The following is a 15381-nucleotide window of genomic DNA, read 5'->3' on the forward strand; positions in this document are numbered from 1 at the left end:
TAAAACAGGCTAGACAAAAATCATTTTATTTAAATTATGTCACATGCTACTATCATTTATAAAGTGTCATGAAGTCTAAGAATTTGAAAGGAATGTTTTTCATGTGCTCACATGAAGTGTGCAATTGCCTGTGTGTACCTTTTGTCTGCTTAACTGTTGTAAGTGGGATTGCAACAGCCGAATGGAAACTTTCTGCACATTCAAATTGTACTTATATCACAAATATATTGCTTACAAAATGATGTAGGGAAGGGAATATTAAAAAGGGGTACTCTGTTCCTGGAGATTTACTATTCTTTTTGAATTTTGTCTTCATTTCCTCCCTAGTCTGATCTTTACTGAGATATAGCTTCTCTTTAGTGTCCTTAGTCCATTTAGTTCAGATCTCCATGGAAACAATGGAAAGGGAAATTCAAAGGATAGAAACCCACCCTGCCAATGTTCTCCTTAGTCAAGTGGCATTAGTAGCATTTTAATACATATTTGTTAGAATGATTAACTTATGTACATATAAGCACCTAGAGCTGTATCTTGCCCATGGTAAACACTGTGTCTGCTGCCTTTTCAACAGTGTTCTTATAATTATTATTACATATTACCCCTGTGCTCACTGAGGCTCTGCTACTAGGCGTGTTCTCGACAGACCAGGCCTGAAGAGTGGATGGAGTACAACCTTTGGAGTCAGAGCTGACTGCGAATCTGGACTTCAGGTCTTGGGTTTATGTGTTCTTTGTAGAGCTCTTGTAATTCTCTGAACTTAAAGGTGTTAGTCTGGAAAAAGCAGTCATTTAATAAGTACCTAAGTACCCACTGAGTTTTATGAAGATTGTATATGGTGGTGAGGAATACACAAGTGATCAGCAATGCTTGCCTCTCTCTCTTAGTCCCTCACCCCTATTAGACTCAACATCACATCTGTCTTTTCTCTACATGATTAATTAACCCAATTTTCCCTCTTCATTTCCTCATTGTCTCCCTTACTTTCTTCTTTCCTTTTCTCCTTCTTTCTTCTCTCTCTCTCTCTCTCTCTCTCTCTCTCTCTCTCTCTCTCTCTCTTCCCTTTCCCAGTTGGAGGCTAGATGGCACTCCCCAGCATTTATTTGCATGATTCATTCTCAAATGCATAGCAAACACCTTAAAACATACAGCTGTGAGGAAATCCTCCATTGTGATCATTATGAAATCTGAGCTCTATCGATAGAGAATAAACATCCAGAACTATTTCATTTTGTTTTTGCCCAATCTTCATAGAAGCAAAATTAGAGCATGACTTTAATTATTCATTTCTGCTTTGATTGTTCCATTCATTTTTTTATGATTTTTGGGGAATTATTCAGGAGAGCTAATTCACTTGTACCCAAACGAGATTTCTGTTGCTGTTATACCACTGACAACCTTCACATGAGTGACATGTCTCAGTGTTGTTTTAGCTTGTGAAAGTACCTAGAATTCTTCAGATTATCTAAATGGTTTTTGGCTTATTATTAAATAATATAAAAGATAACCTAAAAATGGAATTTAGGAAAAATTGGTACAGTTAATAGAATTTTATATATAAGTTTCAGGTATCAACATGCTTAAACCAGATATGCCTACTTTTTTATCCCATGTAAAAACTCTTTTTGATATCCATGTCGTATGAATCTAATAATATCAAATATAGAGATGCCCCCAGTTTTTCATAGTTTGGCCTCAAATGTTGTCTTATTTCACATGTGGAAGGAGAGCCCAGCTTTGCCTTGCTTACAGAACATTTACTTGTTTAAGGCGCTCTTAGTAAAAGAAAATTTTGAATGAATTGATATAGACTAAGAAAGTAAAACTTTAAAATTAAGTGACTTTCACATCATAGAAATACTTTAAAAACCTTGGAAAGCAATTTGCTATCGCAGTATAAGACGAATCGCTCTCCCAAAGCCACTATACAGATTCCAGAGAGACAACCTAACTTTTCTCTAGTATGATGATTGAAACTTGTTTGTTAATAGCTAGAGTATGTTCATGTGAGGCTTTACTGTAAGATATATTTATGGTACTGTTTTTGTTTTATGTATATGCTGAATAGTTTTATGTCAGTTGGACACAAACTAAAGTCATCTGAGAGAAGGGAACCTCAATTAAGAAAATGCCTCCCACAGTGTTGGAGGGATGGCTTAGGAGTGAAGAGCATTGGCTGCTCTTCCAGAGGTCCTAAGTTCAATTCCCAGCACCCGTCTGGCAGCACACAGCTGTCTATAACTGTCTGTAGTCCCATGAGATCTGACTCGCTCTTCTAGTGTGCAGATTATATGCAGACAAGACACACAAATGAATGAATATTTAAAGAAAACTAAAGGAAAATGCTTGCATAATATCAGGCTATAGGCAAGCTTGCCTGTAGGACCTTTCCTTAATTAGTGATTACGTAGAGAGGGCCCAACCAATTGTGGATGGAGCCATCCATGAACTGGTAGTCCTGGGTTTTATAAAAAATGAAAAAAGAAGAAAAAAAACAACAAAAAACAGACTGAGTAAATCAGAGTAACAAGCCAGTAACCCTTCTGCATCAGCTCCTGCCTACAGATTCCTGTCCTGTTTGAGTTTCTGTCCAGACTTTCTCCAGTGACAGAATATAGATCTGGGAATCTAAGTCAAACAAACCTTTTCTTCCCTAGTTTGCTTTTGTTCATGGTATTTTATCATAACAATAGTATTCCTAAATAGGATAGTGTACAAATATAGGAATTCTAATAAATTATACTTGGAGGAATACTTATAAACTATTATGTTGTGATGATAATTATATATATATATATATATATATAATTGTGAAAATATTCCTGAGAGATAGAACTTGCATTTTTAAGAAGACATATTTGTATTATTTTTGGTTATGTGTATGTATGTATGTATGTATATGTATGTACATCAGTGCATGTGCTGTGGAGGCTAGCACCATCTGATCCTGCCAGAATTGGAGATGCTGACTAGTGTTTCCCACATGCTCTAGGAACATCTGAAGGAACAGTGCGCACTCTGTGGAGCATCTCTAACCGGCACTGTAATTGGCATCAGTGAGAACAGAACTCTCAGCTTGTAGTTTTACACGTATGATAGCTAGCAGATTTCTCCATTGATCCGTTTCTCATTTCATTCATTTCAAACCTTATTACTTCTATGTTAGGAATGGTAAGGTCTGCACATCTTCTTTTCCACACAAGTGATGACAATTTAATAGATGTAAAAGATGAATCATAAATCTATTATACCCAAGGTAATACATCCCCGAACAGCTTTCCTCTAACCAGATTCTGAAATGTCTATAGCCACTTCATTGCTTCCTAACTCCAGATGATTTGTGATCAAGAGGAAGTCAGGAAAGAAAGAGGCGGTAGCTTGCCTACTTAATTAACAATAATATACATTGTTTCTAAAAACAATTTGGGAAAAAGGTAACTCCACTAATGCTTTGCAAGAGGGAAGACTGGAATACTACAGGGTCTATCTGAGTAAGCACCCAAGAGTCAAGTTTCCAGCCAGTCAAGTTTCCTTCCATTAACTATAGGAATTTTTCAGGGTCAACTTTCCCTAAACTTGGAAGTTCCACGACTGACTGTGTTTGTGTACATGTGCACACATCAATGCATGCATCTAAATGTGAGCATGTGTGTGTATGTGCATTCTTCCTCTGCCTTTTTTTAAAATCAAGTAAGTTCTAAACTGTATTATTTGTGTCCGAAGGATTGTTGTATTTCTAAAGCATAAGTTCTTTGTGGAGTACTGAAATCTGAATGCTCTCAGTAATTTAGACAAAAGGGAAGTTGGAAGAATATGTTTGGATTTAGTAAGCAAAATGGTGAACTAGTCCAAACTGCTGAAGGAAGAAAAGTGAGTGTTGCAAAGCCCAGGACAAGTATACATGTGAATATCTTATAATTTTAACATGTTTTAACAAGAGGCCTACTGTAAAGTGAAAAGTTGTACAGAATATTGATCTCCTAGGTCAGAAGACATCTTGTTTCATAGTTACATGGGCTTGAACGGATGAAGCAATCAACTTACAATAACTAGAGTCTCAAGAGACTGAAGTATAATTCTAAATGTTTAATGATCAACATATAGCAAAACTCTTCAGCCAGAGCACTTGTGTTAGGATGGCAAGGCTTCTCTTCCTAAAGATGAGCGTGAAGGGCAAGAAAGTGTGATTGCGAAGGGGCCTGGTACGTGTGAATGAGAGCATGGAGCACAGTTTCTCAGCTGGTAGATGCTGAACCATCCTTTGCCGGGTCTGTTGTCTAAGGTTTGCTTTGCTGGATGTAGGGATGCCTCTGTCATGTATTTTCCTTCTGATTAACACAATTGTTCATATATTTTCACGACAAAGATATGGCTTAAAACACACTGCACTAGGTTGGAAAGAAGCTTTTAATCATTTAGATTACACAAAATACATTCTTTATGTTTAAAATTTTTAATTATTTTAATTAAATAGTAACACTATACAGTTGACATGGCAGAAGACTTAGTCAAAAAGAACAGGCCATTGGATTTTTCATTTGCATTCTCAAGTTCTTTTACCCACATATCTATAAATAGCAAAACTAGTGAGATTTCTTTATTTCTGTTTTTTTTTTTTTTTTTTTTGAGACAAGGTTTCTCTGTGTAACAACCCTAGCTGTCCTGGAATTCACTCTGTAGACAAGAAGCTAGCCTTGAACTTGCAGAGATCCACCTGTCTCCCTCCCAAGTGCTGGAATTAAATGTGTGTGCCAACACTGCCCAGGAGAATATTTTGATTATAAGTATTCAGATATTTTCTATTATGTTTTTACCAAGATAAAGATTTAGCTTATAGCTGCCCAGTGTTCCTCAATGTTCCTTCCTTCCTATCTAACATTCAGTTCTGTTCCTAAAGGCTTTTATTCAGAACACTAAATAGTATTCTTGCATTTTTTGTTCTGCAAATTCTGAGTGAGAATTTTACTCCCTGATTTATACAATAAAGATACTATTACTTCTTACTTCTCTATTAAACTCATCTCTCTTCTAGCTCCTATCATTTTTGTATTAATTTTTATACTGCCAAGGCTGGGTAATTATCTACTATGTAGTATATAGTAGAAAAATTCATTAAACCCTAGACTAACAGTGTTCACATTCTGTTGTGAGTTGACTATTAAGAAGAGATCAGGGGGCTGGAGAGATGGATCAATGCTTTTGCAGAGGATCTTGTTTCAATTCCCAGAATTCACCTGACAAAGCACAACTGTCTGTCACTCCAGTTCCACAGAACTAGAGTAGTCCTTCTCTGGCCTCTGAGGACACTAGGCATGCAGGCAAAATATATAGATAAGATTAATTTCTTTTTTAAAATTAAAAGATAAACAAAAATAAAGTTTTGTGCCCAGAGACCATGACCTTTTGAAACCTGTATGTCTCTTTGTTCACAAACTCCTTGAAAGATTCCTCAAAGTCTTCAATTTGAGATGTACTTAAGAACTGTTTTGCATATGCATTGCATCCTTCAGCTCTGAGCACAAATGCAAAAGCCTGCTAGGTCAAGATAACCCAAGCTACTGTGATTTTGGCAACAGTGTAATGTTATTATAGTTGAACATGCATCTTCACTGACTTCAGTATAGGCATAAAATTATTTATGCCAAAATGAAACTAGAGAAAAACATGATTTGGGTAATGTTTTTCTTTAACCATACAAATTGTGAAATCTAACAGAAAAGTCACTATGGTTTTGTAATTACACTTTACTGAGTGCTGTCTTTTCCCCTTCCAGTTAAATGCTTTGTCTTCTTGCTGCCTCCCGTCTTCCATGTTGTGTGTTCTTATCAATAACGTCTCTTTTTCCTTGCCTCATTTATAAACTGTGATTGGAGTTGACAAAGGAAGATGACTATAGGAATAAAACTTATTTCTGAGTGAGTCACAGGAACTCTAAGTCCAACATGTCAAAAGTTAAAGTCAGAAAGCATCCCAAGGTCCTTTCTTTACTCTCCTTCTGCTCACTACAAAGTCGTTCTCTGTTGGATACCTTAGAAAGCAGTGGGTTAGGGGGTTTCCTCTGTCTTTGTGATGGCTATCTTGGTATGGACTGAGTTATTCTAAACCCTCTGACTGAGAAATTGCTAACGTTTAACTGTGTAGGCCTAACAGAGTTCTATTTTGAGATAGAATAAACTTTCTTATATTCAGACCTGATTAAGTATGTTTTTGCTTATTTGTTTGCTTGTGTGTGTGTGTGTGTGTGTGTGTGTGTGTGTGTGTGTGTGTAAAGCCCTATTGCCTTTTCAGTTCTTACATGGAAATGTCTCACATACCTGCCACATTTGTGGTCTTTCATTGTATCATTGTATAGAATTGTTTAACTCACCATGTCACTGTCTTTATACTTACCTATACTGGTCACTTTTCCTGAACCAGGCACAAAACAGTGTCATATAGTAGGAAGAAACATACATTGTCTCCTTCAGATTGGACTTCAAGCGATTCTGTTGGGCATATTCTAAATTAATGATTGATGTGGGAGGGCCTGACTGACTGTGGGATGCAGAAGAAATCATGGGGAGAAAGCCAGTAAGTAACACTCCTCAATGATCTCTGCTTCAGTTCCTGCCTCCAGGTTCTTGCCTTAATTCCTGCCCCCGATTCTCTGGATGATGGATTCAAACTGTAAGATGAAATTAACAATTTCCTCTTCTAAGTTGCTTGAGGTGAATATTTTATCACATCAACAGAAAACTAACTAGGGCAATACTTTTTGTTATTACTTTATTCTAGTCTTAGATTCCCCACACTGTTTGGCCATTTCTTGGAATCTGGGCTTTGGGTAAAGCTAGTAGAAGTTCACTGTTTTAGATGTGAAGTCTGTGTAACAGCAAACAGAGCGTTAGGAAATACAAATGCTACAAATGATGCTTTGACTTATGGCAGATTCTATCCTGTTTTAGTTAGGGTTTAAATTGCTGTGAGGAGACATCATGACCACAGCATTTTTATAAAAGAAAACATTTAATTTGAATGACTTACAGTTTGAGAGATTTATTCCATTATCATAATGGCAGGAAGCATGATGGTATGCAGGCAAGCATGGTACTGGAGAAAGAGAAGGACCAGAGAGTTCTACATCTTGATGTGCAGGTATCAGGAAGTAAACTATCAACCACATTGGGCATAACTTGAGCATAGGAGACCTCAAAGCCCATCCCACAGTGACACACTTCCTCCAACAAGACCAAATCTACTCCAACAAAGCTACATCTCCCAGGAAATGCCATTTTCTTTTAAACCACCACATAGTTAGCTCCTCAACATAATTTTCAGAGTAATTAAATATTGACAATTTAACTAGCCAATATGTCTTCAAACATTGATGATGCAATGATAAAAGAACATAGTATGTCCATATGGGAAAATCCTGAGTAAATCAGACTAATCAGGAATGATATTTAACTATAAAGCAAAAGGAAATTATGAAGTTTGCAGGTAAGTAGATGAGCCTAGAAAAGATTATGTTGATTCAGGTAACCTAGAACCAGACAGACAATTGCCTCATGTTATCTTTTAACTACTTTCCTAACTCCCAAATCTTCAGAAATAAGTGTAGCTACCACCCCTCATCAAAGAAACTTCTCTTTACACTAAGTGGGCTGATCACGTATAACCACATGTGGACATAGTACAATTATCAACAGATCATGGGGTCCAACCCCAGTGGGTATATCTATACAACAATTCCTACATTTATGGATCAGTGAACATCATAGAAGAGGGGTTGGAAAGATTTTTAAGGGGCAGAATACCAGGAAGTCTGTTATGAAACAGTTTCTCCTAGAAATGTTTGCATAAACAAGACCAGAACAAAGGCAATATCAATAAACATGCTAATGTAGAAGGGAAGAAACTTCATGTGGTTCTACCCCTAGACAAAAAGTTATAAATAACTAATGACTGTTGAGAGAGGCAGAATTAATCTCTTATAGGATTGAGTCCCCTTGTTTGTTGTCTAATATGAAGTGGTCTTCTTTGAAACCTATACACAAAATAATGAAATATGAATTCAGCAGGTTGTATTTGTATATTTGTACATGCATATACACATGTGTAACAGATATAATAAAAAAGAAGCTATCAATTTGAGGGGGGAGGGAGGTGGGAGGTGTTGAATGGAGCAAAGTGAGAGGGAAAGTGACACAATTATATTTTAATTAAAAATGTATAAAATTTTAAAAACATTTAAAATGTGTTTTTAAATTAAAGGATATCATGCTGTAAAGAGCCAAGATTTAGGCACTTATTCTATCTCTTTAAGAGAAGCAAGACTGTACTATTGCAGGTTCACATTACTGGGTACAGAAACACTGAATTTTAGTAGCATCAGTCAATAGCTCATGAAGAAATTGGAGAACAAAATTTCCATTCAGAAAGTTTATTTTGTCTTGTGAATGAATTTCAAGATACTCTTTATCTCAATACTTTTATACTCAAGTATCATTTGGAGAGAAAAATGAAATAAATTGTTATATTTAAATTCAAAACCTGAAACAAATTTATCACAATGTACTGTCCAAGAATACTTATGAAGATAATTATTTAAACTTTCAAAAATGCAAAAATTACTTATTTTACATTTATACAATTAAGTAGTTAAATCTTATAGAAAAACAGCTTTCTTGGCCATACTTAAATTCCTAAACATCGTGTATAATGTCTGATAGTTTGAAGGAGATTACAAAAACTGATTAAATAGTGTTTATTTCTGAATTTTCAAAGACAAAATATTTAGAATGCTCAAAATAGCAATTATAGGAAAGTTGTTGCCTAATTTATTCATTACTTTTAAAGAAAAAAATCTATTTAAGCTCTCTCATGAGATAGTCACCTGTTTTATTGAAAATATATTCAGAGAATTGGGTGAGTTCTCCATGAGAAAAGATGTCTCTCCTTTTAGCAAGCAGGTACCTGGGAATGCTGGTTTCTATACTGGGCACTGGGGTCTCAAAGTGAATAAGATACCATGTCCATAAGAATGCATAATCCATTGGATAAAATATAAGACCTCTCTCTCACTCTCTTTCTTTTCCCCCTCACTCTCTCCCCCCTCTCTCTCGTCTGTCTGTCTGTCTGAAGCCATACTTCTGTGAAGAGAGAGAGGGTGAGTTTAATTGCTTCTCTTCTCTGCTACACACAAGCCAAAGAACATTTCTTTAGGCTTTTATATACTAGCTTCTGAGTAATTCTTCCCCTGAAAACATGAACACAGACTATTCCTATGATCTTTTTTTTTTTTTTAAAAAAAAAATCCTGTCCTATGGCTGGGATAAGGTACAAATGGTGGCTACAATACAACACTGTGTTAAGAGCTGTTTCTTTTTGATCTGGTACTACCCTGTTTGGCCTGAGTATCTTCTTCACTCTGTCCACAGAGGTCTCCTGATCGACACTGTATTCTGCTGTGGCTCAGCACACTCAGGACGTTCATAGGACAGTTCCATTGCTTATGACTCACATCAACACTTGCTCTCAACTCTGTTTAGTAAGCACCTCTGAAACTTTTCTCCCACCACCAACAAAGGAGGACTGGATTCCTCATATTGAAACATCCCCCCACCCTTAAAAGGCCCTCAAATTGACATAGCATATATTGATTCTGGCTCTTTTTATAATTTTAACTCCCTAGAAAATTAAGTATCTAACATATGCAAAGGCAATGGGGAAGTGAGTCAGGGCATGTGGTGGCTTTTTTATTCATTCACTGCTCTCTAGCTGTTTGCAGAAGATGCTACTTTGTAGGATTCTCTCCAACCACCACATCTCCCTCTTCACATTAGAACTTTCCTGTGGGGGAATTATCTTTCTCCTCTCAGTGGAAAAGGAGTGTGAGTGCAGGCCCTCAGAGACCTGGCTGAGTGGAGCCACTAGGTTCCACTAGCTGAGCAACATCGCTCTTGAGGGATTTATACTCAAGACAGAAGTAAGTTCTCTTTCCCCCAGGCTCTGCTAAAGTGAGATGAGGTGAGCCTGGGTAATTGAACACTGTTCTTTGTTAGCAGTAGGTCTGCTCAATTTTTGTCTATGTGACAGGAGGGATGATTTACACAGGCTCATCATAATATTCTTAGAGTGTCAAGGAATCTATCTCCATGAGAGGAATGTTCTAGAATAACTCTACTTGGGAGAAAGATAGTTTATACAAAGTAGAGAATTTCTGGTTTTTGGGTTTTCAAATTTATAATATTCCCATTTCCAGGCACTGCCATATCTTATTGCTGCAGAGTAAGTTTAGAAACTAAAACTCATGTTTCTGACATATTTCTCTTCCCACAGATCAACAACTGTTCTGCAGTTGAGATAAAAAACAATCATTTAGCAGTTTCTTCCTTTTCACACTTTTCTTTGTGATTATATTCTAAATGTATGTATATAAAATGTAATTTCTACATGAAAGCTACAAAATACTCCCTGTAAAAGACATGTTTTTTCTATTGCATGCTGACCTGCGCTGGTAGCATGGGCCTATGCTGCACACCTCTGAAGTTAAGAGAAATGAAGTAAGAATCTCTCTCAACTGTTTAGCTGAGCTGTCTCCCCACTGCCTATTCCATGACAACATGAGTAGCTTCTCTGATTCTCAGATTTATGTTTACTCATTATTATGAGTTATTGGCTACCTTTCCAATCAACATGCACTCAATAGACTCTTCAGGACATAGAGAGTGGGAAGGACACATTGCAATTAAGTGTCTTATTTAAGTCACCTCCTCTTTAGGTGAACCACAGATTTAAAAAAATGATCAACACATAGGTCCTTATTTCTCAGCTTATCTGTGTTCCATGTCTCTTAGTCCTGCCAGCATGACTGACCGAGCTTGGGACTGGGAATTTTGACTAAGGACAGCCAAGGAAAGATGAAACATCTGACACATGAATACATGTACAGGAAGACTGATGTTAGGTGGGGATGAGTTCACTCTGGTAAAGTGGCATCTTACTCAAGACTTCACTCACTCAGTTCTTTGTCTGCTCACTACAAGGGTATATTTGTTGATAAAAGGTATAGTTTTAGCCCAAAGCAGTGTTTGATTCAACAAATACCAATAAGTTTAAGTAACAGGTTTTGATTCAGAGACTAAAATATTACAATGTCTGAAAATGTTTATGAGTCCTATACTGGAGACCCCAGTACAGGTCTTTATTAGTGTTTAGTAACATAAGATCAAAAGTGACAGGTTTAGAAACAAAGATACCAAGTGTAGGTAAAGGAAAGGCCATGCCTTCACTGTAAGAACAAGAGTTCTCATAAATAATATAACAGACAAAAGGCTAAATAATTAAACCATATCAGTATGTTTTAGTAAAAATAGAAATCATGCATTATTTATAGGGTGCATATTATATTTTGATACCTGTATACCATGTAATGATCTGATTATGTTTATTGGCATTGCTATCACCTTAGAATTTTTTTTTATTGTTTGCATAGATCTCACTCAGCGCTCTATGAGCTGTTTTGAAATGTTGACTCAGTTGTGCCAGTCTCACCTCTTCTACAACAGCTTTCCTCATGGGCACCTAGACTTCATGCTCCATGAACACACACTCTTTCTATGCTCTTCTCACTCTTTCCCATACTCCGAAAACTGTGTATATGCTCAAGAGAAGTAACAAATCTTATTTTTGTAACCCGAACAAGGAAATGAGGTTGTTGCTACTGAAAGTTTAAGTGCCGTATATATATTTGAAGTATTTACATGTTATTAAAATGTAAAGCCATGCAAAATCATTTATATGACTTGTAGTATAAATGAATGACAAGGGGGTCCCCAAGGCTATATCTCGTTTTCCGGAGCAAAGAAGAGCTGCAGATACTATTAGTTGTTTTTACCAACACTATTAATTGCTCCCCGGAAAACCACTTCAGGACTATAATTATCATTATGTTCAAATACATTGAGTTCATTATTGAACTATACATTCAATAACGTATAATTATTTTTAGCTCCCTAGACAAACATACATGAAAGCATTTAGAGTTGCATATGGAGGTTTCTTGAGTACACAAAATGCATTAAATTAAGGACAAATGCCATAAGTATTTTAAGCTTTGTATAGAATGTTTGAAATAATAGGAAAAGACTCCTATTATTTAAAGCTCCCTATCTTTTTTTTTCTGAAGTAAAATTATCTCTGTGTCTTAAATATGTATTACTTAGGCAAATCCGTTTTAGTGTTTGCATCCTGAGGAGGAAAAGTATGAAACAAAAAATTCTACATAGCTCATTAACCACACTGATAAATTTCCCACTTGTGAGATAATCTGATAATTTCATAGTCTGTTAAAATATGGGAGAAACTTATATGCCATGACTTTTGAAGTTTTTTTTTGACATACTCTTCATGAAGAGAAAAATGTAGCATTTTTCACTAGTGAGTTCAAAATTGGAATTCTATGCCAGGCTTCATATCTGCCTATTACTGACCATTGCGAGAACGACAGCCTTGCATAACTTCTGTCTGGAAAAGAAGCCTCCGCAGAGGCACTAGTTTGCTTTGTTCCTTCACATTCTCACTCTGAATTTCATTTCCAGTTTAGGGGGTTTTGATGGTCTTAAAGATGAAAATGGACATCTAAATTCCCATGTCAGGTTCTGAGATACTTTCACATATTTTCTCCCCAAAGTGAAACCTTCATTTCTTCTTTAGGATTAAGTAAAACTCCATTGTGTGCCTATACCAGATTTTTGTATGTTTCTCTGCTGAGGGACAGTTGGGCTAATTTCACCACTTGTCTAATGTGAATAATGTTGCTGTAATATGGATGTTTCTCTGTAGTATGTACAAGTTTCTCTGTAGCATGTTAACTCAGCACTCTTTGGGTATATAAGCATGAACACAGAGGTGTGTCATATTGTGTTTCTATTTCCCTCTTTTGAAAAGCCTCCATAGTGTCTGTATGCTTTTCCCTTCCCACTAGCAGCATGGAAAGGGTTCTGTTTCTTTGCATCTTTGTTGTTTGTTTTTTTCTTTTTTTTTTAATAGGTGGGATTTCTGACTAGGTTGATGAGAATGTGGTTTCAATTTAGGTTCCCTTGATGGCTAACAATGTTGAGAATCATGTTGTTTGGTGAAAATTAATGAAGCTTTGGATCATATTAAATTAAATTGAATTAAATTAAAGTTGAATGTGAAAAATCAAATACTGCATATTTTCTTTTGTTTGTGGATACTGGAGTTCTTTGTAGATAGAGTTAAAAAAAATGTCTTTGATCCCATAGCAGTTGAGTAAGCTAACATGAAATCTGCCAAGATTAAGCATGTCAACATCCTTCCATGGAGGAGAGAGGACCCTAGAGATTCCCTTCTCCAAGAATTTATTTTCATATGAGTAGGTAGAGAAGTGGGTTTAATGAGGCACACCCATTCCTAGAGATCTACAATATTTAACAGTAGTGGGAGGGGGTGAGAAAGACTTCCTTCAGTGGTAAAGAAAATGATAAGTAGCCCTTGCTTCTGTAAACATCTCCCCCAGGGCCCTACAAGCAATCTTAATGAAGTCCAATGGTCACATAAAAAAAGTACAACAATAGAATGGGTCTGTGTGGGAAAGGGAAGAGAATCAGTGGGAGTAGGAGAGAAACACTGAAGGCCAATGAGATGTAAAGAGGACATAAATACACATTTGTAGGTATAAAAATGCCACCATGATAAGGAAACGGGAACCTTGAGTGGGGGAAGGCTAATGAGGGAAAGCAATAGAGTTTTTAGGGAAGGAATGAGACAGGGAAGAAAATGGGCAAAGTAAGGCATGTTGGAAAAATACTGTTTTAGAGATGCCAACACTATTCACCCTCAACAGCAACCCCCCATGTTATTGGTGTGTTGAATTTTATGGGCTAGCAAGAAAAGGTAATGATTTAAGTACGAGTGTTTGAAAGACAGACATTTGTTTTCAGAGTATAAAAATATGTGTAATCTATGGTTTATCTCTAAATGAAAAAGAAGTATTCATTTGAATGAGAAGGATAAGAGCTTCATGGTCAAGTGAGGCTTCAAGCTTCAATGAGTACAGAAAATGTTCAGTCTTTCTTGCTATTTACATATCCACATAAAACGGGAACAACTCAGTACAACCTTGAGAAGGTTTATGGTACTTTGCTCTAAGACAACTGTGGTTAAAAAGTCATTTCAGAAGGAATACAGATGTTCAACATAGATGCTCAACTTCCAGAAACTGAGATAGGAAGGTTTCCCTTTGGACGGGTAAGGGTACAACCAGTAATGACTTAAATAAAAACAGCATTTATTTACTTACTTACTAACTATTGTGGTTTGAAAGAAAATAACCCCCAAAAGAGAATGAAACTGATGGGAGGTGAGGTGTGGCCTTGTTGGGGTAGGTGTGGTCTTGGAGGAAGTGTAGCACTGTGGAGGTAGGCTCTGAGGTCTCAAATATGTTCGAATTATGCCAGTGAGTTAGTCTACTTCCTGTTGCCTTCTTTTAACATGTAACAACTACCTTATCACCACCATGACTGCCTGCATGTCACCATGTCTCACCATAATGATAATGGAGTGAACCTCTGAACTGTAAGTGAGCCACCACAATTAAAGGTTTTCTTTGTAAGAGTTGCTGTGGTCATGGTGTCTCTTCACAGTAACATAAACCCTAACTAAGACACTTACTTACTGTGTGTGTGTGAAAGAGTGAGTTATAAGTGTGTGACATGACATGTTTGTGTTTGTTCAGAGGATGACTTGTAGAAATGGATGCTCTCCTTCCACCGTGTGGATCACAAGTATGAAAGTGAGCTTAGCAGCAGGCTTTTACCCCCTGAGACATCTTGCTGATTTCTGTAATGACTTTTCATCTTAGTTGTTTTCTTCCATTTGCTTTCTTTCCATTAATAAAATTCCAAAGTCAGATTTAAGCAGTTATTCCCATAACTGAGAATGCTGCAAAAGTTCATCCTTAAGTATGAGATTCCAACCTTTATATTTTTCAACCATTTGTACAATGAGGTTGTTGTAATTAGTAATATAATAATAAGAAAGATAATTTCCGTTAGAATAAATGCAATTGGTGTAATATTTATAAAGAGAGTTGGTCTAACTTTCAAATAAGATATTCCTGTACATGAGTCATTAGAATTTTTAGACAGAATATATCTTGACATGTTTCAGTTGAAGAGCTGTCTTTTGAGACAGGCCATGTAATTCATGAGACTCTTCTATGAGTTAACCTAAATAAGTTGAGAAATTAGTCACACTCAAAAAAAGTTAAAGACCAAATGATAGAGAAAAATCAGAACTAGAAGTTTCAGGTGTACCTCTAGGCTTCTTTTTAATGCTTATTTTAAATTTGCCAACGGAATAAAGTGGTTAATCAGTGAA

The sequence above is a fragment of the Myodes glareolus genome, chromosome 4 (assembly GCF_982192425.1).
Source record: "Myodes glareolus chromosome 4, mMyoGla1.1, whole genome shotgun sequence".
Classification (NCBI taxonomy): domain Eukaryota; kingdom Metazoa; phylum Chordata; class Mammalia; order Rodentia; family Cricetidae; genus Myodes; species Myodes glareolus.